A 24,710-nucleotide genomic window follows, 5' to 3' on the forward strand; every position below is an offset into this window, starting at 1 on the left:
ATTTTTTTAACGATTAGTTGAAAAATATTGAATATGAAAATATTTCGTGATGTGTATAAAATAATTTCTTAATTTTATGAATATAGAACCAAGAAACGAAATTCTATACTTTACCTAAATTTTGAACCTATTATTTTAACGATTTTTCCTTTCTCTCAATTTCAGATCAAGAATCCGCCTTAATCAACGTAATATTTCATTTTACAAAAATCCATCAAACGTTTCCACCATCCAAGAGCAGATTCATTACACTCCTCGCATTTACGAGCCTACCTTTTTTCATTAAAAAAAAAAGGATGAGCAAAAAGAAGAAAAAAATATATATATATATACACATATTTCTGCATCGTTCGTCCCATAGGATAGATGCTCGGAGTCTGCGCGATGTTTCGCGTTGAAAAAAATAGGCGGCACATTCGAAGCATTGATACTCGTTGACCCTGAACAAAATCATCCAACTTGGATGCCCTTCGCTTGCCAGGCACAAAGGGCGCAGCAAAGGGCGAGCTTTTCCATTTATATCGTTCAAAGAGACATCGGGCAACGTCCGTTATTCGTATATCAAATGGAATGTATCGTGTTTAGCCCCTCTCCCCCCCGCAACCATGTCATGAAAATGACTGATGGCAGAACACCGAAATCCTGTTTCACGGCCCGGTTTTCGGATCTAACGAGATGAAACCGTTGAAAGTCGGTGTCTTCGAAACGGAAAGGCTTCTCTCTCTCTCTCTCTCTCTCTGTGCGATTCATGCATGGACAAATTGCCCCCTTTTTTCCACGAATGTAGCTTTGTTAAAGAGATCCTTTTGTTCGTTTTCGTTGGAATTTGATACTACGATTGTTTTTTTCAGATGCTCATCAGATGGATTTAGATTTCGTTCAATTTTAAATAGACAGAGGTAAGAAATTGAATCTTCTTTCCTAATTGAAGATAATTATATATAAAAATCGATTTTTTTCCAAATATAATATTTAATATTTGAACTACGTTTTTCAGCCACGTAAAAATCCATACAGTTCATACATTTTTGCGTAACTTTGGCGTGTGTTTCGCTCTACGAAATTGTCTCGCGAATGTATATTATCATTTTGAATGTATCTGTGCATCTATTCCCGTATTCAAGATGAACACTTTTTACGACGGCGATATTCCTTCGACATTTGCCGGCGAAAATTATATGTTAATGCGTAGCACCGGCGAACAGACGACGGGCATATAAAAAAATTGCGGGTGAACGAGAAAAGGGAAATATGCGGGGGTGGAAAGTTGCATGGATGATGAGCGAAGTTTACAGACATGCGTGGATGTTCGCCTCTATTTTTATCCGCGTGAGAGAAAACCTCTTGGCCGGAATATTGTTGTAAAACTAGTTTAAGGTCGAAAATATATCCGGGGGGAATTCATTATTTTAAGGTAATGTGATTTTAAATTTATTAATCCCAATTTTAATAAAACGATGCGATTGATTATTTCACGTTGTACTTATTTGTACGACGTTACACACGTTCGACAAATGTTAATTTGTACGATATTTATTTATATTATTATTATTTATACGGATTATAACGATATTCAATATTAATATAATTGATTTATCGTCTACCCTTAAAGAGGATAAAAGATACGGTTCGTTTTTAATCTTGGATTAATTTATTCGCAAGAAAATTCTCGAAACGAAAGAACTATCGAACAATATTGTTTCAATAGTTAGTTTCTCCGTTGCTAGCTGTATTACGATTTCAATACAGTATAGCTCCATTAACAACTGTGCCACGATCTCGATATGCGATTCATTTGATTCGCAGTAAAGAGCATTAGGATCGATGCTCATCTTTAATGAATCACGGAAACGAACGTCGATTACATATCGATTAACGAGTTCTAAATAATACCGGTTAATAGAAGCGGGATGTAGACGTTTATTGCGGTAATTTATCCTGTACAATTCTTTAAAGTATGACGGAAATGTTTCGGTTATGAACCGAATCCGATACGAGCGGACGCGAAGTAATAAAAGCCAAATTGGTTCTGTCCGATTTGAACAATGAAAGTGCGAAGAGTGATTAATTAAGCGATACACGTGATAAACGGATATGCCATAAACGTCCGTCCTGACCGGTGCATTATCGCGTACGATGGAAAATATGTACTCATCGAGGGCATTATACACCGTGACAACGAGTCGATGCGTATTATTATATTTTGCATTGCGGTGCCCGTTGCCAAATCGATGCCCGGTTTATAACAGAATACTCAACGAGTAAAATTGATAGTTTGCCCGAAGGTACGCGATGTCAAAGAGCGCACTCTCTCGTGTGATATCTGTTTTAATCATTTTTTTTAACGGATACATATATATCTCGCGAGTGTAAATTAAATACAGGACGCAATATCTTTTTTGTGGGTGGAGGATCATGGGGAATTTCAAGATTAGTTGGACGTTTTTAAATGTCAAGTGTAATAGTAAGTATTTGAATGTTATTAAACTCGTTTCTTAAAACATGTTGTACGATTGCTCGAGAGTAGAAATTTTACCTAATTAAAAATTCATTTATTAAAAAATAGATAATTACGTGGAGACCAAGACGAATATTTACGATACATGTTAAAATTTCCAAATTTTCAAGATTGATGGAAGGAAATTGAAAATGCGTCGATTAATCGCAAAGATACAAGGCCTCGAATTACAGAGCGCAAAACGCATCGTTTAAGACGATCATGAATGGCGAATCGCCGTGACCTAGTTTCCTTCTTGGAAATGCGTACGTCGCGTAGTAATAGTAAAAATAACGCTGAGTCAGCATCTGTCACTGACCAACGCGCGGCGGCCGCGGTTCGGATAGGTCAGTGGCGACGTGCGAGCGAGAGGAGTGACCGTGCGACGAGAACAGCGGTGGTGAAATATTCAGAAATATAAGCTCCGCTTTAAACGATCGTATCTCGGAAAGCAAGCATCATATCGACGTGAAACAAAAAGCACTTTAAAGGGGAAGCTCCCCTCTTTCTTGCAGCTAAAGATATTGGTGCGGTTAAAAATACGAGGCATTGATTTCGATGCAGTTAAACGGGTTTTGAATTATTATCAGAGATTTGAAATAAGTGGAAAGTGATTTATAGGACGTATGTAGATACTGGATATTTTTTTAGAAAGGAAGAAGAGTCGAAAGAGTTTTCGAAATTATTTAATATATAAACGCTACTTTATATACCGGTCTCGTCGAGTCAATACGAAGGGATAGGAAGAACCAACATCTTGCCATGGCAGTTTGTAACCGGGATCGTCAGACAAACATCGTTGTAGACATCCCATCCAGACTCAATACACTCGATGATAGTACTTGGCCAACTGGACTAACATAACTTTGCCGGCCGATGACCAAGTAAATTGCAGATACCGCATCCTCGCCGGCTTGGATATGACCTCGATGATTATTCAATTTAATGAGCCATTGTAGACGCCCTCTGAAACGTGACGTTTACACCGCAACCGATTTCCAAGCCTCCAACGATCGGTCGTTCATGCTTAACGAGTTCGCAGCTCTCTCTCTCTCTCTCTCTTCCTCCACTTGCCGCCTCTCTGCCCACTCACGAAACGCGCGAAAGTTGTCTCTGTCTCGCGTAAATACGGAACCCACCAATACGCGAAAGGTTTACGGCCTGTTTCCTCTTGCTAGAATTTCGATCCTATGACAACCACGCAATTCTAGCCCGCCGATAATTAGTAGACACTTGGAATCGAATTAATCCGCAATACGACGACGGGGATGGCCCTCGACGTCCGGCCATTAATTAAAGATCACCGCCCCAAGGCGCGCAGCGAGGGGATGAAATCGCGAGACCGTGGTAACACAATAGGTAAATAAAACCTCGGCGAGCATTCGCATTAATTAAATTGCATTTATTCGTTTCGCGTCGACTTTCGAATCGATCACTGGGTTATTCAACCCAGACCTCGTGTGCCATTCACGTGCCTCGTCTGTGGTTATTAACGAAACCAATCGCGTTTGCCGATTGGACCGACAGCCAAGTAAACTGGCCGCGCTAGGAATCCCCTCGATTTTTCTCTCAGAATCGAAAATGTGTACAATTGCACGGATCGAGAGTAATCGAGAGCGTGCCGTTTACGTGCTTTCCAGTGTATCGAAACTAGGGACATTTTGAAATTTTTTCGGCCAATTTTTCTGCAATATTTATTGGCAGTCTTTTGATACTGCAACACGGTCAAAGAGAATCGATCTGGTATAGCGTATGCGTGTTGTATTTTCGGATAATAGCCTCGTTGCGAAGTCTGTTTTCGATAAAGAAATTCTATTAGACGAAGCTTCTTTGGAAGAGAATTTTTGTTAAAATTGATATGTCTTTTTCATTGGAATTTTTAAAGGAAATTAAAGCTTTCAAAATTTACGTAGTATAAACTTATTAATCCGCGATATAACCAACAAAATACAAGTGTGCGCATTATTAATAGCGCCGAATATGAAATCGATCAAACCCGGGTTAATAATTCGATTTAATTATAATTCAGCGCAATGAGATATTTCACCAATTGATCATTATTCAAGTTATTTTGAAAGATTCCCCCTCCCCCTTTTCAAGCTAATTTCCTTCGTTTGTAGCGAAAAGTGGAAAATATTGATACCAAAATCAAAATTAACGATATTCCCTTTCTTATTAATTACATAAGAACAATCTCGTACGAAATGAATATTTCCTCGTATTCAACTTCTCCTTAAATTCCGAGTCCAGATCCGAAAGAACGGCATTGAAGATGGAAAAAGCTCCAACTTTTAACGTTCCCCCCGATAAAAACCAATGGAAAAAAAACACCACTTCATAGGTAAAAACTGTAAAGACCACTACCATCCGGAGAGGAAAATTACTAAAATTAAAAAGTAAGAGAGAAATAAAAGGAAGGAGAAAGAAGAAAAAGTATCTCGCGGAGTACATAGCTGTGCTACATATACATACATAGATCGCTCGTTTCGAGGCGAGTCACGAACGGGCCGGATGGAGGGGCAGTTCGAAGTGGACGATGGAAAAAGGGTCGGCTCGTTAATCCAGATCGGCGAGGAAACGCCGGAAGGGACGGAGAAAGAGACGTTCGAAGGGTGAGTGAAGAAAAATTGGACGGATCGGAAGTGACAAAGATGGGTGGAGTGCGGAAAGAGAAGAAGGGAGAGGAGAGAACGAAACGTTTAGAGGCCTTCCTTTCTTCCAAAAAAGATGGAGAATAGATGGTGGAGGGAAAAGAACGAATGGAGAGAGAGAGCGTTGATGACGTGGATACTGGTAAGAAGATGAAGAAGAAGAAGAAGCGGCGTGTATGGGGTTGGAGGGGCGGTTGATGGGATGGAAAGGAGAGGAGGACACGAAAGGGGAAGGTGAATGGGCAGATAAGATGGAAGGCTGATATCATAAGTGGCTGCGAATCCTTTATAACTGAGAGGAGAAGTGGGCGAGGTTGGAATTTTTGATGTAGTAGCAAGCAGATATGAATATCGGAAAGTTCCCAAAGGAATTCCACGGAGAGGGGAGGCGGATCGCCGGGGAGAGAGGAAGTAGGTGAACGAGAAAGAGAAAAGAGGGATGATCGAGAAGAGGAAGGGAAGTAATCCTGTCTTTCTGTTCGCGCTCGTTCGAGCGGCTCAAAGTTTGAGAAATCGCCGCGAAACCCGATAAACTTGCCGCCAAACAGGCCCTCAACGATCTCGGAAACGGAAGTCGGGGTGGCGAATTCTTACGGGGAGATGATTTTGACGATTGAAAAGTTTAAGATATAGGGGATAAACTCGTCGAAGGGTTCGTTTTCGGAGGAATAGACGAGTGAAATTATTTATCTTAAGGAGTTATAAATGATGAGTTATTGAGTAGGCGCGTACCTCGTTTTCTTTAAAAATAATTTTTAGAATGGATATATTCATTTGAAAATTAAATTTCAATTTCAGATAAAGATTATAACACGCGTTGATCAGAATATTCTTTATTGAAGGAGAAATTCTGAGAAATTATATCGATCGATTAAATATGACGATAAATGGAACAATTTCTCTTCCTTAAAAAAAAAAAAAGAAAAGAAGAATTAAATAGTTAACCTATCTGTTAGGAACAATCATGCTCCAGAATGCACACGTGCATTAATTACGAGAAACGATCCGATAGAAATCATTAATTAGAGCCGCGACAACGCCATGCTCGTCAAACTAATACCCGTTTACGCGAGAGGACAACTTTCATCCTTCCATAATTTAGCGGCGGCCGTGTCGACGTCGGTAAAATCAGCCGTAAAATAATGCAATAACGCGTCTTTACACCGTGTTTGCAAATAGTTTCCTCCACCGAAATATTTGGCGCTGCATCAATACTGTTTCCGGGCTTATCAAATTCATTTGCGGGATATCACGAAACTTTGCCTCTAGGGTGTAACAAACTTACGTTTCGACTCGGTATCTCTCTCTCTCCCCCCCCCCCTCTCTCTCTCTCTCTGCATCGACCAGAATAAAGGAAAACTTTGATGCTCTCAATTACGTGTCTGAGCTACAGTTGTTCGGATGATATGCTTGTAAACGGCTGCCTCGATGACCGTAACTCGTTTATCAACTCTCCCTTGAACGTTCACAAATAATGATGTTCGATCGTTCGAGACAAAGCGGCATTTTGAGGATAACGTTGGGAATGGAAGAATTGTGATTCTCGAACGAGAGCCTCGACGATACATCCCTTTCGGTTAGTATTTATTTTCGTATTTTTTTCATATTAAAAAATGTGGGCACATTTTTGTTTTCATTACAAAAATATAATAAGGGAATAAAAATAGATAATTAATGAAAAATATAATTTCGAAGGGTATTTAATGAAATTGAATATGCAATTATTATTTTAACAACGTTTAATCTGTTGGGGAAAATTTTTAAACTAAATTAAAAAAAAAAAAATGAATAAAGCATCCCCATCGACGCACTATATAATGGGATCAACTGGTGATTTTCCAAACATCGTCCAATGAATCGTCCATTTACCGCAAACGAAGGGCTCGTGTGTGCAAAGGTAAAGAGCTGCGGGGCACGTTTCGCGCCCCTATCGCGAATCTTACGGCACGTGTAAACCCATAAAACGTCGACCTTTGTAACCGGAAGAGGATTGTGAACCAAGTTAAGACTCGGTCGGAACCGCAATCTTCCGGAACCGAGTAATAACCTGCTGTCTTCGTGTTTCCGGATTTTATCGAGCTCTTACATTTTTAATGAATACTGCGCCACAACAACGACGGCAGTCCTGCTACAATAATTACAATCCTACGATCTCTTTAAAATTGAAGACTAAAACGCATTTTGAATACTTATTTAAGATTTGCGTGGATAAGAAGAATACCAAGTGTGTATTTTTGTGATAATTGTGATAACGTTAACGTAGTGATAAGAAGGAAAGAATGTCGATTATTATTTTGGTATGCTGGCAAGGGTTGAAATAGGTTAAAATATTTTTTCGAAACTCGAAAGAAAGTGGAACTCGTAGATGTTAAAAAAGCTATGGAATGTAAAGGAAATTCCGCAAGTTTCGAGGAATCTGTTAAATAGGTCGGTGTTACGGAATGTCTCGCGTGAGTAAAGAAAATACTGTGGTTTTTTTTTTTTCACTTGTAACTTTTCAAATAAAAAGGGAAACGGTTAAATGAAGATATTTATTCTTGGAATTTTTATATAAAAATTTTCAGCAATCTATAAAAATCGATATCTTTTTTCAGAGACAGATATTTCAACGTTGAATGGTACACTTTGCGTAGAAAGTTTATTGACAATCTAGACGGTGTAATTTTTTTTATTAAATCTCGAAACGATTTCAAGAGACAGTTCAAGGGAACGTTTTAAAATTTCCATACGGAAAAGATAAATAGCCTTCTATCGAAACTTATTCGAGCACTGTTAAAACAAATCTCGTATTCAAAGCGAATAAATTCAAAGTTATCCTCCTTAATAATTGAAAAGCAAAATTATTCCAAGTCGGAAACAGCAAAAATTGAATTTTTTTAAATGGATTTATGTAAAGTTATCGATAGAAATATTATGATGTTCAATGCTATAAATTTATTATACGATATTAAAATTAATAATATGTAACATAATCACGTACACACGTTTCTCTTAATTCAATGAAATTTCATTACGCTAATTTAATTTTAAATTAAACATAGCTATCGATATACAACTAATTTAAAAGCTTAAAATTGAAATTTATTTGAAATTAATATTGATACAAATCAATATTATTTAAATAATATAACGTATTCCTTTATAACTCAACCATTCTTTCCCCCTTTTATAAAAAAAAATAAATAAAAACAATTGTTAAAACAATACGTATTTGTCACATGATACAAGATCATTCAAATTCAAAAATTCATACAGGTTTGATTATCGATTTCAAACTTATTACATTCTCGAAATGTGAGCAGGATGCATTATTGTTATTAACCCGGATCGATAACACTTGACAATTCATTTGACTCTAACAACAAGGATATTTTTCAACGCGATTGAAAATTTCAACGGATTTCAACTAGAGAGATTTCAATTTCTTTTCGAGTTCATTTTAAACCAGTCGCGAATATTTACGAAGAGAGATTTGCAATTAATCGACACTCGTTATTTGGCAATTAAGTTAATTGAGGATCATTCTGATAAATCTGTATTAAGCTTACGTATGACTCATTAACGTAATTACTAGTGATTACTAGTAATTAATATAGTGTACAGATAATTAATTAATAGCAATGTGATAATTATTAAATAACTACAATTTAATTATTATTATTCGTTAATCAATTGTTTTATCACTATTTATTATTAGGAGAATCCTCGTGGTAGTTAATAGCGATGAATTAAAAAACTTTGAAAGGAAAGAATATTTGTAAAAAGTTATATAATTAATATATGAATACACGTGTTTGTGATACGTTACATCGATAAAGGATTTTCACCTCGAAATCTATAAATTTTGCAGTTTGCATCGTTATTTCTTATTATCGAACTTTGTTTCATTAACAAGTTTTCAAAGTTTTATTTTTCTCACCTTTAAACGCGATATTTAATTAATCATAAAAATGATAATATAAACTCGAAACTTTAACTAGCTTAGTGTAAAAAGAAACGAAACAACGGTTTAAATCATGTTCATTCGTCACGAAGATGGTGAATTTTTTATTTTTCATCGATAATTTGCGCCCATAATGATTGCCCATGAACAACCGACAAGTTTGAGCCGAGTTATGGGCTCATCTCCAGCGTAAAAAGTAGCTGGAATAGAAACGAATAGCTGAAACTTTTCCGGGCTACCATTATAACTCGTTACCTCGTAACAAAGGGAAAGTTTTTTTAATACTTCAGCTCACCACCATAAGCCTACGGTTCTCTTTACTAAGGGGCGTGTCGTGTTACGGTCTTTAACGTTCAGGGTGTTTCGAAAGATTTAGTATAATTTAAAAAGAGGAAAGAAACGTTAAACGTAATCCTGGACAGATTCTATTATAGTTAAATGACATTGTAATAATTCCAATACGAAAAAAGAAAGGAGGGTTTTGATTAAAATTTTGCAAATCAAATTTCCAATAATTAACTGAATCCAAAGAATTTCTAAGAATTTCTATTTTTTTCTTTTTTTATTCGATATGCGATAATTAAACGAATCGAGACGAGTTCTTGAAAAGAATTTCTCTTTTTTCAAATTTTCAATATTCAATAATATCATCTAATAATATATCTAATAATTGATCAAATTCAAACGAATCGTAAAAACAGATTACAGTTATAAGTCGAAGTTGAAATCTCTCTAAATCGAATCAAATTCTTAATATTCGTCTCCCGATTCTTGATTTTTATCAATATGTCGTAAACTTTTCAATGTTGCATATCGTTATATCATTGATTGTTGCTATCTTTATTATACCCCAAATAGAATACGGCAATATATTTGTAAAAGTAAGTATCATAAAAGAGATGAGAAATACACTTGAACTTCTTTGAATACATTTTATGTGGAACTTTTCCAAAATTTATATAATGAATTTTCAGATTTTCAGAATGGAAGATAGGACAATGATTTTATGATAATTAAAAAGTCAATATGTAAAAGATATTTTAATTATTGTATTATTATACTATATTACTATTGTATTATTATATTGTATAATAATTTATATGGTAATTAGTATAATAATTTGATCAGATATTTAACAGTATGATATTTGGAATAATCATATTCATAATAGGATCAGACTATAATAAAGATCTAATAATATAAATTACTTAAAAAACAATACCTAATTGAAAAATGAAGAAATAGTTCTAATTGCACAATAATATTTAAATATATTTATACTTTTCTATTATCCCTTTCAGATCTACTTCATTTTCTATAAATCATTTAATAATAAATGATGATATTTACGATATCTAACATAAATGGTATAAAATATAGAATGTTGAAATTTATTCAGATAATTTATCACCAAGAACCAAATTTATGATGAAATGAAATTTTATGATTTGGAAATATACGTAAAAGACACATAAAAGATAGAAATAAAAACAAAATAATAAAAAAAAATTAATTAATTGTTTTTACTATTCTAGAATACATATTTTGAAATATTATTAGACCTTATTTTGAATGCATATTCATCCTGTGTTCGGATGATTAATCATTTGAATAATCAAACTTCGAATAATCAACTTTCTATTGTATATCATATAACCATTATAATTAAATTGCGAATATTCATACATTTATGCAAAATTTTAATATATAAAAATCTATAGAATTTAAATGATACGTATAAAAACAGAAAATATCCAAACTATATTACATTTGAGGAATAAACTATATCTCTATTTAAATTCCAATTTTTTTAATCATCCATATAAATTTAATTTTGCATAAAATTCACAATCTAATTATAATAATAATAATTATATAAACAGATAAAATAAATCAAAAAATATAAAAAAAATCACAAGCTCATGCTCGTGATTTTTATCATAATAAAATCTATTCTAAACATACCTTTCATATTCCTATTCTTTTCAGGTATTCTTCTAAGATTCGTATTCTTCGCCTTCTTTCGTATTCTTCTAAAGTTAACAAGTTGGAACAATTAATTCCAGATCGTGTTTTCCCTCCATCTTTTGCACTTTAACCGAACGAATATCGTGATTCTCGAAGTTTGACTCTATCCACTCTAGCAAAACTTTCATTCGAACCAGTTTCTATTCCATTTACCTGTGTCAATGTAGTACGTACACCTCACATGATCTGTTTAAAACAATAAAGTGTGGTTGGCCGCTACTGGTGTTGCGTTAATCAATTTTATCGCGAAGTCGATTCCATCCTGATACCGCATGAAGAGAAGGCGAGAGAGAGCCTCTGTGTGAAACGCAATTCGCCCATGGCCGCCATATTATTAATTGGCCGACGCATAACACAGCAATAACATTAGCCGAATAATATAATAATACTATCGGCACTGTGTAGCCCAAGCCTGTCCACACTTCCGAGAGAATCCCGAATTTGATGACGGAGCACGACAAACACATTTGCATAATATATATTTCGTTATCGCACTAAACACGAGACGATCAAGATTCCGTTAATCAATGGCGGCCATATTGGTGACTACTGAAAACGATTCAACTCGTTCGAGAGAAAGTTGAAAAATATCGATATGTATCGTTATTTCCGAGAGTATCGTTTATCGATATATATCGTTTATCCTATCACGAATAAGATTATTTTTTCTTCGATGTATTATATTATTACGTTTATTATTTAAAAAATTATATTTAGCAAATATATTGCGATATGTATTAATTTATTGAATTGAAATTCGAATCGATTAAGAATTATTTCATTCAATGATATCGAAACCATCAAATTTGTCTACGCTAATATAAATGACTTTCTCATCACATCGAATGACTTTACCACAGAATCCTGATCGTCAAATCGTATAGTTTTGAAAAAAGAATTATATTTAGCAAATTATATTGCGATACGTATTAATTCATTGAATTGAAATTCGAATCGATTAAGAATTATTTCATTTAATGATATCGAAACCATCAAATTTCTCTACGATAATATAAATGTCTTTCTCATCAAGAATCACATCGAATGACTTTACCACAGAATCCTGATCGTCAAATCGCATAGCTTTGCATAACTTTAAAAACTTTTCATCGCTTTAAGAGTCACAAATAAAGCAATCTGACATATTCCCTTCGGAATATCCAGATTGCCAAGGATTTTTCAGACTGTCTACTATCGAATTCTCTTTTCAACCACACATACTAAAACATTAAAACTATTCACATCTATTCTAAATCAACCATTCACTGTCAAATTACAAGAAAATTACGATCCAAACTTTTGTTTAAATAAACCTAACCTAATCCAAGAGTGACGATCATACTAGAAACGCGATCCCGGGTATTTATTATACAATTTAATTTTAAGATTCACAATCATACTATAATCGTTTACACACGATCCGAGTATTTATTTATAATTTAAAATCAAAATTCACAATCACACTACAAACGTTTCCAGATTTCACGATTCAGACTAATCTATTTTACGATTCAGATCAAAGATTCGCGATCACGACTCAACTCGTGGCGCCCTCTCTCATTTATATAATCCATCTTGGCTCTTATTCGCCGTTTGGACGACGTCGAAGACCGAAGCGACAGGTAGTCGGATGAGAAACTGGTGTTGGAAGGATCTGAGCCGGCGTAGGTATGGGTTTTAATTATTTCCACGAGATGAGATTTTGCCGCGGAGGCTAGCATTGAACGCTAGTCCGGTGTAAATTCCGGGGAACCTCGGCTAATCGGCATAATTCCACGGAATCCGTAATAGACTTCAGAATGGGCTGGGAGACGTTGGCGAACATTGGCCTGGGAGCAAGCACCACCCATACTCTCCTCTTTGAATCCTTCAACCTCTCTCAAGGTTCCTCGTCAGTCGTTCGTTTTGCTCATTTTACTTTATTTTCGTAGTTCTTTCCATGCTCGCGTATATTTCTTTTTCCCCCTTTCCTCTTTTTTTCCTTTTCCTCGTACGTTGAATTTTTTTCTTATTCGCTTCCTCTTTTATTTCGTCCTTCTCTTGACCATTTTATTCAGTCTCACAGCTTCTTTCACTTGTCTCTTTTGTACTCGAGGCTTGTTTCTCCTTTCTTGCACCACGTTTCTTTTTCCGCCGGATTTTTCTTCCTTGCACCTCTTTATCCCTTCCTGTTTCTTCTTTTTTATTTTTTTTTTACGTTTTTCTTCAAAGGTTGTTCTTGCTCCCTCTCTGAGAATCTCTTTGTCTGAACTGGATTAGCCTCTTCTTTATTCACGCTCTTTTTATTTAAAGAGAATTAATACACGATTACTTGCAAATGTTTAATTTTATAATATTGACTTTTTATGAAAATTTCTTGTGGAAAACGGTTTCCTAAACAAAGTCAAGCTCTCTTTTATGATTTCCACATTTTGCATTATATAATAAATACATCTTCTTTAAATAAACTCAAGCAGTAAATTTTTAAAAGTTTTTTAAAATATTATGCGATTCCAAACTTTTCTCTCAAGATTACAGTCTCGTTAACATGTATTTTCTCGCTGATATATCCTCCAAGTCCTTCAATGCATTACAAAATCGCTCGAGCTGTTTTCATAAGACGCTCGAATCGACGGATCATACCGTCTAAAGCGGATTACACATTATGTTAATTACGACCAGGCTCGTTTTCTTGTAGATCGAATAAAATTTTTTTTAATCTATTCTATTATGCTTGAATGTCAGACAATCGATAAATAGGATTTATTTGAAAAGTTTCATTCTGTATTTTCAAGTATTATTTTTTATCCTTTCCAATCCCTTCCAATCCAAGATCAACATTGAAAAAATACTCTGACAACGTACAGAGTACGAACATAACGGCATTAACACAGTTCCATTTAAGAAACAAAATTGTTAAATACACAGATTCCGTGTAATATCGTTAAATTTTAACAAAAAAAGAAGCATTTGCATTTTATTCCATATTTCGATTAGATTAAAAAATAGATAAATCGAGATTAAATGATCTATCATTCGTTAAAATTTTCTTCCACATAAGCGTCCATATAATTTTATTATTAATTATATTTCAAATAAATTGAATTTTAATCAAATTTAGTCGAAATTCTCACAAAATTGTGATCGTAAAATAAATCTCATTTTTACACCTATACGCTTGATACGATGATATCATCGCTTCCACACGTTATTAATGATAATGTCGCCATTATCGATGCGTTATTATATGATAATATACAGGATATGGCGATAAGGACAGTAGACAAATCCGGTATTTGTGAAGAAACGCCGGTACGAATGGCGGACTTGGACAGTTCGATGGCAGCAGTTCGATGCTAATGAAATTCCGCCGGTCGCTCTCATAGATTGTGCAGTCGGTCCAGGTGACTGCTAGTTTGGCATGAGTGTGAATCCACAGAATGCACACTATGGGATTATCCTGGATTCAGATAAATCTGGTATCTATTTGCACATGATCAAAATCCAACTGAATATATGTAATGTTAAATATTACGAGTGAAATAGTGATATAATATATTGTTGGATCTTCCTTTATTTTTTTTTTCTCTCTAAAAAGAGATATATACGAATTTTGTTGAATTTTCATCAAGATTCACTTCTTCGAGGAAGTAAAAATAATATCATTGTATTATTTTTCATAAAATGAAAAATGATGAATGAGAGGATTGGATTGAAAATTTGTAAAATTTTAAAAAATGCAAATTTTAGATTCGTACTTGAAGTTCTTTTTTTACTTTCTTTTAATTATAATAATTATAATATTATTTATTAGAATAATTATAATAAATGAATAATATGAAATCTAAATAATCAAAATTTTAATATTAAGATATAATACGGCTTTAAGGGACGGATTTAATAAAAGAAGGTCGAGGAAATGACAAGAAGTTACATTTTTTAATTAGAAAAGATGGTTGGAACGAAGACATGATTCATTCAGCTTCATAAATGTCCACATTAATTGGGATAATTTTGCTGTCAACGGAGGGGATAATTAATGTCAAGCCAAAATACTTGCTGGAAAAAAAAACACACTTTAACGTCGTGCTTTACCTTAAGTATAATTTTTCAAATGGGTCCACTTCCCCTTCTACAAGTTTAATACGTTAATCTACGAATGAAATTCACCAACGTAATTTAAGTTTTTAATTTCTCAACTGTATACCTTTTTCCCCCCCTCCGAATTACAAATTTTTCTCCTTTCATAACTCATGTAATTACAACGTAACTTATCTTGCATTAATTAAAACGTTACGTGCCTGAATATCCATTCAGATAAATTATCGATATCAAGTTTTACACATGGCAAAAAATACAGTTTTAAGCAATTAAATAAATCCTCCATAGATCGCACAATAAATCTCTCTATCCAACTTAATTAAACAAGAAAAAAGAAAATAAATAAAAAAAGTTCATCAATTTCATCTCAGAATTTCTTATTCCCTTTTTCGAACAAATAATAATATATCAAAAAAAGAAAAAAAAGTTCAAATATTAGAAGATTAGGGGAAAAAAGAAAGAAAGATAAGAGTAACATGTCAAATTGCGAAAAGTAGGAAACGATCGCGATTCGAGTCATCTGGAAGCGAGGGTGAGTTTTAATCGAGCAGAAGGAAACGAGAACGATCGAGGGGAGGGGGGATAGCGGAAAGAAACATAGTTGGATTTAATAAACATTCCCGGATCGTAATCGGGCGTCGAGACGGGTACAAGGATCAATGTTCCGATTTCCGGCAGGAAATCTAGATTCCAGGGTAGATTAAACTTACCGGAGATATGCTCATCGCCGATAAGTGACTTTAACTTTCGGAAGCTGTTCATAGTTCAGTGCGTGCATAATGAAGATTCGTAGCCGTTGAGTTACGAAGGGAAAGTCGTAAAGCAAAGTCTTGGGGAAATGCAAACCGTGAGGAATAATGAAAGTTTTCCCTTTGAACGAATTATCGGTCAGTAACGAATGTAATTTTAATGATTTAATATTTTTAGTTGATGGATGGAGCAAATAACTTTACGTTTTCTTTTTTCTTTTTTTTTTTGTATGTAATTTAAAATTGAAGTCGAACACTTTATAATTTCGATCGATTTTTCTAGAATCGATAATATAATTTTGAAATTTATATTTTCTGAGAAATTTAATTTCAAGCGTTAATTTGAAAAATTAGAAGTTTAAAATGGGAAGAGATATAATTGGCCATTTAAGGTACATATAGAGATTACAATTAGTACGTTGTGTACACGGTAATCAAACATCAAATAGGAACGTGATGGATTGATCTCCTCAAATACGCGATTAAGATTATTATTTGAACAGGCTAATATATCCGAGGTTATAAATTTTTCTTCCTTTTTTCTTTTAATAGAATTTATTGAAAAAAAATCTGTACGATCATGAATACCTCGTTTCAAAGATTACTCGCCGAGGATATATCCTTCGATTCTCGGAATCGTTAGTCCCTGAATCGTTGAATGCTCGTAAGCAGACGTGAAAATGAAATGTTTTGACGTTCGTAATTATTCATGGTGTCAACGTATCCGTCGGTTTCACACCGTCTCGAATAGATTCTATTCATTACCTAACTCCTATCCTATCTGCTCGACATTTTCTTCTGTTCCTCCAGACTGCGAGGAATGTTAATGCCCGTTTCCACGTGACACGTGACAAATGGGAACCGTGTTAATTCGGAAAAAAAAGAAATCACTTTTGCACACTATACGGTGAGAAAGATTTTGAACATTATTCCATTTTACGAAATGAATTATTATTTCGTTTCGTCCATGTTGAATTACTCGCCTATCAATTTCAATAAAAAATATTATACACGGTATATTAATTCGTATAGCAATTACAACATCGTATTTTCAATCCGTGTATAACTCTTCTTTAGCATTCACCGTTTCGCCCGCCCCAAACTTTTCTCATTCAATTATGATTCTTTCATACACCTTTATTACAACCCACGGTATTTCACCCCGAGATCTATATATAAAAATAATCAGAAACTTCGCAAGTACAAATTATTACTTATTACACCGACCATCGTTTCAACTAATCGAAACTAATTAACCAATACGGAGCATTAAAGGGCAATTTGTTATTCCTCCTTAAACGTTACAAATGTTGATAAAGTTAAAACTCTTGCGAAAAAAAACATCTTATCTCCGTTAAATTTCAATCTCTATCTTTCTATCTTCCCCCCCTGTCTCTCTTTTTCTCTCTCTCTCCAAACAAAAGAATTCGTATCGAGCATAATAAAACTTCTTTTTTTTTTTTTTTTTTTTTTTTTTTAACCAATCGATCGATATCATTACTTCGAAACGAGCGTGGGGCTGACGTTTAACAAAGCGAAATGCGGTGAAAACGGGAAAGGGGCAAACGAGCCGTGCCTCGAATTATACGTGAATTCGACAGTCTTGAATCTGTCCATCTTGCAAACGGTAAACAGCTTTGTACGCGGTATCATATCCGGGGTGACGTTAAATTGCCGCGGCGCAAATCCGGCGCGAAGTTACGCATGCCGGTCGGTGTACACACACGGTGAACAGTATTAGACATTTACACGGTCACAGAGCCTGTGACAGTAGCACGAGTGTCTTTGACGTACTCTCCGTTACAATGCAACGCTGCCGGGCCTTTGTGCGAGCAAATGTGACGACTGCACGCGGCAGCATGTCGGTAATGGTCCCTGTCATTCGTTAACAGAATCTCTCCCCCTCCCCCCTGCTCGCACGAAATAAATCAACGATCCAAAGGTGTTCCATCGTTCTGCGGTTCGTTTGCCACGAATATATATATATATGTACGAAGAGGGCTGGTCTCTAAGTTCTGAGCGGCGAAGTCGATTAGCGGAAACACGTGTATATATGTAACGTTTCTTTATTTTAATCGCTTCATCTTGTTCCTTTTTGATGAGCTGAAGAAATGAAGAAACTTTTGGAAGTTTAAGGATTCGAAAGAGATGGTGGTTAAAGGAATGGAACTTGTGATGGTTTTTTTTTGATTTATTAATAAATAAGCTATTGAATTGATATATATATGGTAATATAATCTGGTTGAGGTTTAATATTTTTTTATGGGAAAATTATAGATTTATAATATTTGGGTGTAATAATGATAAAAAGTTTTCGATTTCGTCTTATTATTGGATAAAAGAGAATATTGGTACAAGTACTGTTGATTACGTACTGGATTGAAACGCTGAAACATCCAATCCAGTGTTACCATACGCAGTTGGTTAGTGTATCATCAACAGCAATGCACAATGTATCATAACCACTCGTATGCTACTGTATTACAATAAATCGTCCCAATTCCGCTGTTAAAACAGATACTTGGTAAGCGTTACAACAGAGAAACAAACCCGGCTCGAAATCGAAATTAAAACTTTCACAAACAGACCCCCCCAGAAGAATTAAATTTTGTATATATTATTTATTTATTATAAAAATAAAATGAAGAAACAATTTCTAAAAATGTTAAATCTAATGATTTGAGATGAAGATTTTAAAAAATACAAACTAATAAGAAAGATTTCACAAATGTATCACAAATGATATAAATCTTGCGGAAAGGAAAAAAAAAAGACAATGAAGCACAAATTTCCTCTACTGAATTGTTGAACTTCATAAACACGTGGAACCACCCGTCAAATGTTCCACTCGTCGGCGAAGAGTCAGGTTTTATATTTTCCACGGTCAACCGCGAAAGTGTCTTCGACCGAAAATTGAAAATCCGTTTGCGTTTGATACAAAATAGCGTGGGAGGAGTACAGTATGAAAACGGCACCCGCCTGAAGGCTCTCGTTCCCCGTTCGAAATTTGAAATTCAGATCGGTTTATTGTGCCCAGGATGCATTCTGCGGATTACAATTATAAAAATATTTGCTCATAAATCTACGTTATAATGGGGGCCAAACAGAATTTCCGTTTTATTACGCCACCTCCGTAAAATATCGCCATCCCAAATTTAAATATCCCAATTTTTTCCCCCCCTCTATCGAAATGGATACGATACGCCGAACTAAGCGCGGAAAATTGAATTTTTTCGCTCTTCTTTTTTTATTTCCTCCTCCTCTTTTTTTTTCGTGTTCCTACGTGTTGTATTTTTTTGCCCGGATAACGCGCCACAACGCGTGACAAATATTATAACGCAGTGAAGCGACTCGATTGACGAGATATTATTTAGTTCCATCCATAAAAATGCGGATGGAAAGGGCGGTTTGTCGTCGTGCGTTTTACAACACCGGCAGAGTGTAGTGTTGATCTTTTAATGTTTTGAAACTGGTGAAAATTCAACATGGTTTTATTTATTCGTTGATAAAGTTTTATTGCAGCGAATTTAGTTTCGAATAACGAATGTTTCAAATTTCGATACGTACGTTTTATCAAAGGTGTGAATGAAATTTTTCGATTTCGTGATAATTTATTTTAAGATTATTTAAAAATGTATTGTACTAATCTTCATCGTCGTCGTAAATCATAAATTTATTTTAAAGTGATTTTGTAAGAAGACATTTATTTCTATATCATTCCTATCAAAGTAACGTATTAAGTTTCCTTTAATAATACTTTCTCGTAATTACAAATATTTCTTGCTACTGTTTAAAAAAAAAGATTCAATCAAATTCAAGAATCAAATTCTCAAAATGTGTATAATATTAATTTTCATCGACGATATTTTCACATGTAAGAAGAGTAGAAAATATCGTTTACCACAGAGCCCCTCAAATATCGATTTCTTCTCCATTTTGTAATATAATTCTCGAATCCAAGAATTTATAAAACACCCTCGAACATTGAATGCGCTTCTTAAACATTCCCTTCCCTTCTCCAGATTTTCCTCCTCGCGTTTCATCTCTCACATTCAAGCTCGCGTTAAATGATAATAAGCATCGAGTTTCAGTATTTTTACATCCCTCCAAGTATAAACGCTTCTTAACTCCCGAAGATAATTTCCTCTCTGGCGAACACGAAATAAAAGGCGTATATTATGTTTTTTATAGGACCGAAACTGTTACGATTTACGAAGTTCAGTCGGCCGATTATTCGTGTATATTGTCCGCATTGGATCTGTATAAACGTCAGTAGCGTAGACAGAGAGAAAATCGTATCATATATAGTTGAATTATATCGTAGAATAATAGATAATTGTCAGAAAAAGAAGGATATATTGATTCGAATGGAAATAAAGTTTTATTCATCTGGAAATGGTAAATGGAATTGTTGAATAATTTTATTTTATTTTTTTTATTTATTGATTAATGTGAAGAAGAGAGATGAAAATAAATTTCAATTGGAGAATGAATATTTTGGAATGTTTTAAAAATCGATTACAGATTGATAGAAGGAACGAAAAGAATTATAGAAGAAATTATTATATGAAAAATTGTGGAATCAAAGAAATTAATTGTAGAAAATTAAAGATCCTACGAATTTATTGAAATAATGTCTTTGTTTCATTCGTGTCAATTGGATTTCATTGATAAGAGGGAACTATGATTCGATGGAAGATTATTGAATTTCTCTGTATTTGCTCGATGAATATTTATAACGAGCCTTGTATTATTTCCGTGCTAATTTCGATGCAACAGGTACAAATTAAATATTCCAGATTATATTAATAATATTCTCGTTTTGACGTTGAACCGTATTTCACGTTCGATATTTAATTCGATTTAAAAAATTCCGCTTTAAATTTTTCGGCTATGTTTATTTATTGATTATTTATATAAATACGATATTAGAAAAAAATTTTTTTAGAAAAATAAAATATTTAATATAATAATAGTCGTTATGTTCCGTTAATAAATAATAAATAAATAAACATGAAACTATCGGAATAATAATCCTTTAATTTGCAATCAAACAATTAAAAAATTAATATGGATACGATCTATTTTATTTAACAAAATGATAATCGATCATAAGGTAACAATTTCAATATATTCATCATCGAATCGTCGAATAACATAAATAATAGGAATCCACCGGCCAAGTTGCTACGCCATTGTGCAATAGTTGTTTCCTTGCTCTTCTGCACATCCTACACCTGTATAATTTACCACCATGCAGCGAACTGGGTATATCCATATCCCATTTGTATTCGGCATTACGGGCGCATAGATCGCACGGGAAATCGCGTTTCTATTTCCGGCAATATCATATCCGTCACAGAACGGACGTTTGTTGCTGTTGGTAGTTGTGGTCACGACGCGATTCGATTCTACGCTCGTTTCCTTGCTTTGTGGAAAAACAGTTTGCCATATCATCTGACAATAGAGAGGAAACGTATAGAAATTTCAAGACAATTATTCATATTTTATATCGACAACGATATCGGAAAAAGGACGAAAAGTATAAGGCATCGTCTTCCATATTGATATCAATTTAAAAAATTAATATCGAACACGCGATACGTAAATTTTAGTTAACAAATTCAATTTGTAAATCCGTAGAAATTATAATAATCATGAAAAAATTAATAAATATTGTGCAAAGCGATGAAAATATATTACATTATATTATATTGAAATACGTAAAAACTTATGATTTTGTCAAGTGGCAAGATGGCTTTACATACGTCGTCGCAAAGAGAGGCCAGTCAATAGCAATATCACAAGTAGAGTAGATACGTGTATCAGTTCTACACGTGTATCGTGCATCCTCGTTCAATTTCCTTTATATTCCCCTAGTTTCTCGAACTGCTCTCCCCTGTCAATCGATACATCCCACACGACATTTCACGATACTTTTGTCCCTCTGGCCATGCACACCTTGACCTACGTTTTCCGATCTTTTGCGCGAAACTTGCTTATATACCCGGCTCGAGTGAATTGCTCTCCAAAGGCCGTGGAAAACCTTCGGTTTCCCTAGAACTGTCTCTTCTCTACTAAAGTCGAACTACAAAGATTCGAAACTATAAAATACACGTATGAATAAAATAACTATCAATAACTAACAATAAGCAATCAACGTAGCATATCCTGCAATGAAAAGGGAAACTAATCGATAAAACGTCTCAACATTCATCTTTGAACCTAAGTAGTACGAGTCGCTAGATTCCGGCTATCGGGCGCCGCCGCAGTGATACGCGTCAACGTTCAATGAAACGTAAACAAGAAACTATAAAATGGACATGGATTATATGTTTCTTTTTACGGGCATTTTTACGGGCGTGCATTGAAATATTGGCCGATCGGGGATCACATCGAATCCCCCTTAAGATTCTTTAAAAGTCGAAACTGAGGGGGTGTGGTGGAAAAGGAAAGAGAAAGGAAAGAGGGAGAAGGAAGAGAATGGATTCGAGCGTAACTCGGCGAAGTTCGTTCCGCTAGATTCCATGTACCTTTTCCTCCCCGATGTACGAGCCAAGAATGTTAGAGGGTGGCGGATGGGTTAGATACGCTCGTAAAACCATCGTCCCATAAAACCGGCTAGTTCACCGGCTACCGAGACGCCCATCAACCATTCCTTACATGGTCTAATTCCGAGCCGACCTCGCCATCCTTCTCGCGTATGTCCCACACGTGTGTGCGTTTCTGTGTGTGTATGCGTGCGTGTGTACTGGTCGCCTCTTACACAATCGCGCCTTACGTGTTTCCATTCGTATGAATCTGATGGAAAGTTCTCCTAAACACGGGAAATACGTACGTATGTACAGATATAGGTATACGTGCGAGCGAAGAATGAAAGTGTCGAGTTTAATGGGTTGGAAAGAAGCGTATTTTCCGCCGGGGTGAGAAGTATGCATATGATGTTAAGACGATAATTGATTCGCGATACCGTTTCGTGAATACGAATAGATTAAATCGTAATAAATCGGAGCTCCCTTTTTATTTTTTTCTTTTTTCAGATCGAGGATTATTTACATTGGAAAAATGTTACGAACGATAAAATTAATTCCGTAACCGGAATTATTCGAATTAATAAAGAAGGAAAATATTGAAGAAATATTTGTATAATTGAGAATTGTGAAAAAACTTGGAATCAATTTTCCGTCTTGGAAATACTGTTATATATAAATCCAGCAAAAATCTAAAAATTTATACCGAGGTAATAGCAGGTTGGGGGGAAAGTCGTTCTTCTTCGACTCACGACGCTACAATTATGTAAATGGAAAAGCGTTACTGTTGTTAGTATGTAATAATTGTTGCCTAATGATTCGTGGCAGTTGGCGATTAATCTTTTCGTTTTGCACGCAGGTTTTTAACTGGATTTATTTCGGCGGTGTTGGGCACAGAACTTGGAAATGAAAAATGACACGGAATTAATGCCTACGGGAGGCAGCTGAGGATGAAAATATAATAATATCTCTGGTCGAATCAATGGTGAAAATTTTAACGAAAAATTGTAACGGAAGAATACGATGTAAAAAATATCATTGTGTGGTGCATTGTTGATGTAATAGCACGTTGCAATGTAGTAAACAATGCAATGGAATGCGATGTGTTACAAGGCAACACCGGTCAGAGATAATGTAACGTAACGAGACGTATAATATGGTCCAACACAGTGCAATGCGACATAACACAATGCAAATACAATATAGTGAAATATAGTGGAATGCAACGTTAACAGAGTAAGACAGAAAGGCACGAATCATTTGGGACAAAATTCAATATAATACGATGGAATGCGATTGCAACGTGGCATAATGTCAATATGACGTCAATTACGATGCAATAAAATACATTGCAGATTATTAGCGTATCTCGGCAAATCTTTGATTATTCTTAGATAGAAATTTAGAAATGATTCTCGTGCTAATAATACTGTTTGAATCGGTTTTTACGATTTGTGAGTCGTGAGGAATGAGATTATTAAGCTTAACATATTCATTTCGCAGGGGAAAATCGCAATATGATTAAAAAATTGATAAAATAATTTATATGAGAATTGGAAATTCCAATTTTTTTTTAAATACAAAAGAAACGCCTTTAAAAAAAATAAATAATTCCCAAGGAATAAAGTAAGAGTAACATTCTTTTAAAATCTAGTTCTCGTCGAATAATAAAATAAATAATAAAATTTCAGAGTTCGATAAAAAAGAAATAAAAAAATACATGAATAATTCCAGCAAAGGCAAGCAACACGATATACTTCACAGATTTATCGAAGAATCGAATCGAATGATTTCAACGTTGCAACGTTATAAAAAATTTCCTCGTAACGAACATTTTTATTTTTTTTTTTCAAATTTTTTCCATCCCGTATCGATATAGGCAAGTTTTTTATTTTTTATTTTTATTACTTCTTTTTTTCGGTAAAAATTTGAAGGAAAAAAAAATGAAAAACGACGAAAAAACTGTGCATACTTAAATACATCAGAATCGCTAATGCAGTTGCATCGAGTATGAACTAACCATGTATGTGAAACACTGGTCCGTATCAACAAGCATTTGTCTCTATTGAATAAAACAAAATCCTCGGTGTATATTTCCACCGGGTATCCACACGCGATCCATGAAAAAAACTTCATTTACATTAATTTTTATCGATCTTTCCTCTTCGCCACGCCTCGAGCATTCAAATTCACGCGCGATTTTATTATACGATGTGAAAAATATCGAGCATG

General features: G+C 34.6%; 1 long non-coding RNA gene across 1 annotated transcript; it reads left to right on the forward strand.

Moving 5' to 3' along the window:
* The first annotated feature begins 2,013 nt into the window (after nucleotides 1-2,013).
* LOC133665718 (uncharacterized) lies at nucleotides 2,014-24,427 on the forward strand. The gene is made up of 3 exons (XR_009828965.1): nucleotides 2,014-2,464; nucleotides 22,989-23,267; nucleotides 23,338-24,427. It is a non-coding gene; the product is annotated as an uncharacterized LOC133665718 (long non-coding RNA).
* The last annotated feature ends 283 nt before the right edge of the window (nucleotides 24,428-24,710 follow it).

This window comes from Apis cerana, linkage group LG2 (assembly GCF_029169275.1).
Source record: "Apis cerana isolate GH-2021 linkage group LG2, AcerK_1.0, whole genome shotgun sequence".
Lineage (NCBI taxonomy): Eukaryota > Metazoa > Arthropoda > Insecta > Hymenoptera > Apidae > Apis > Apis cerana.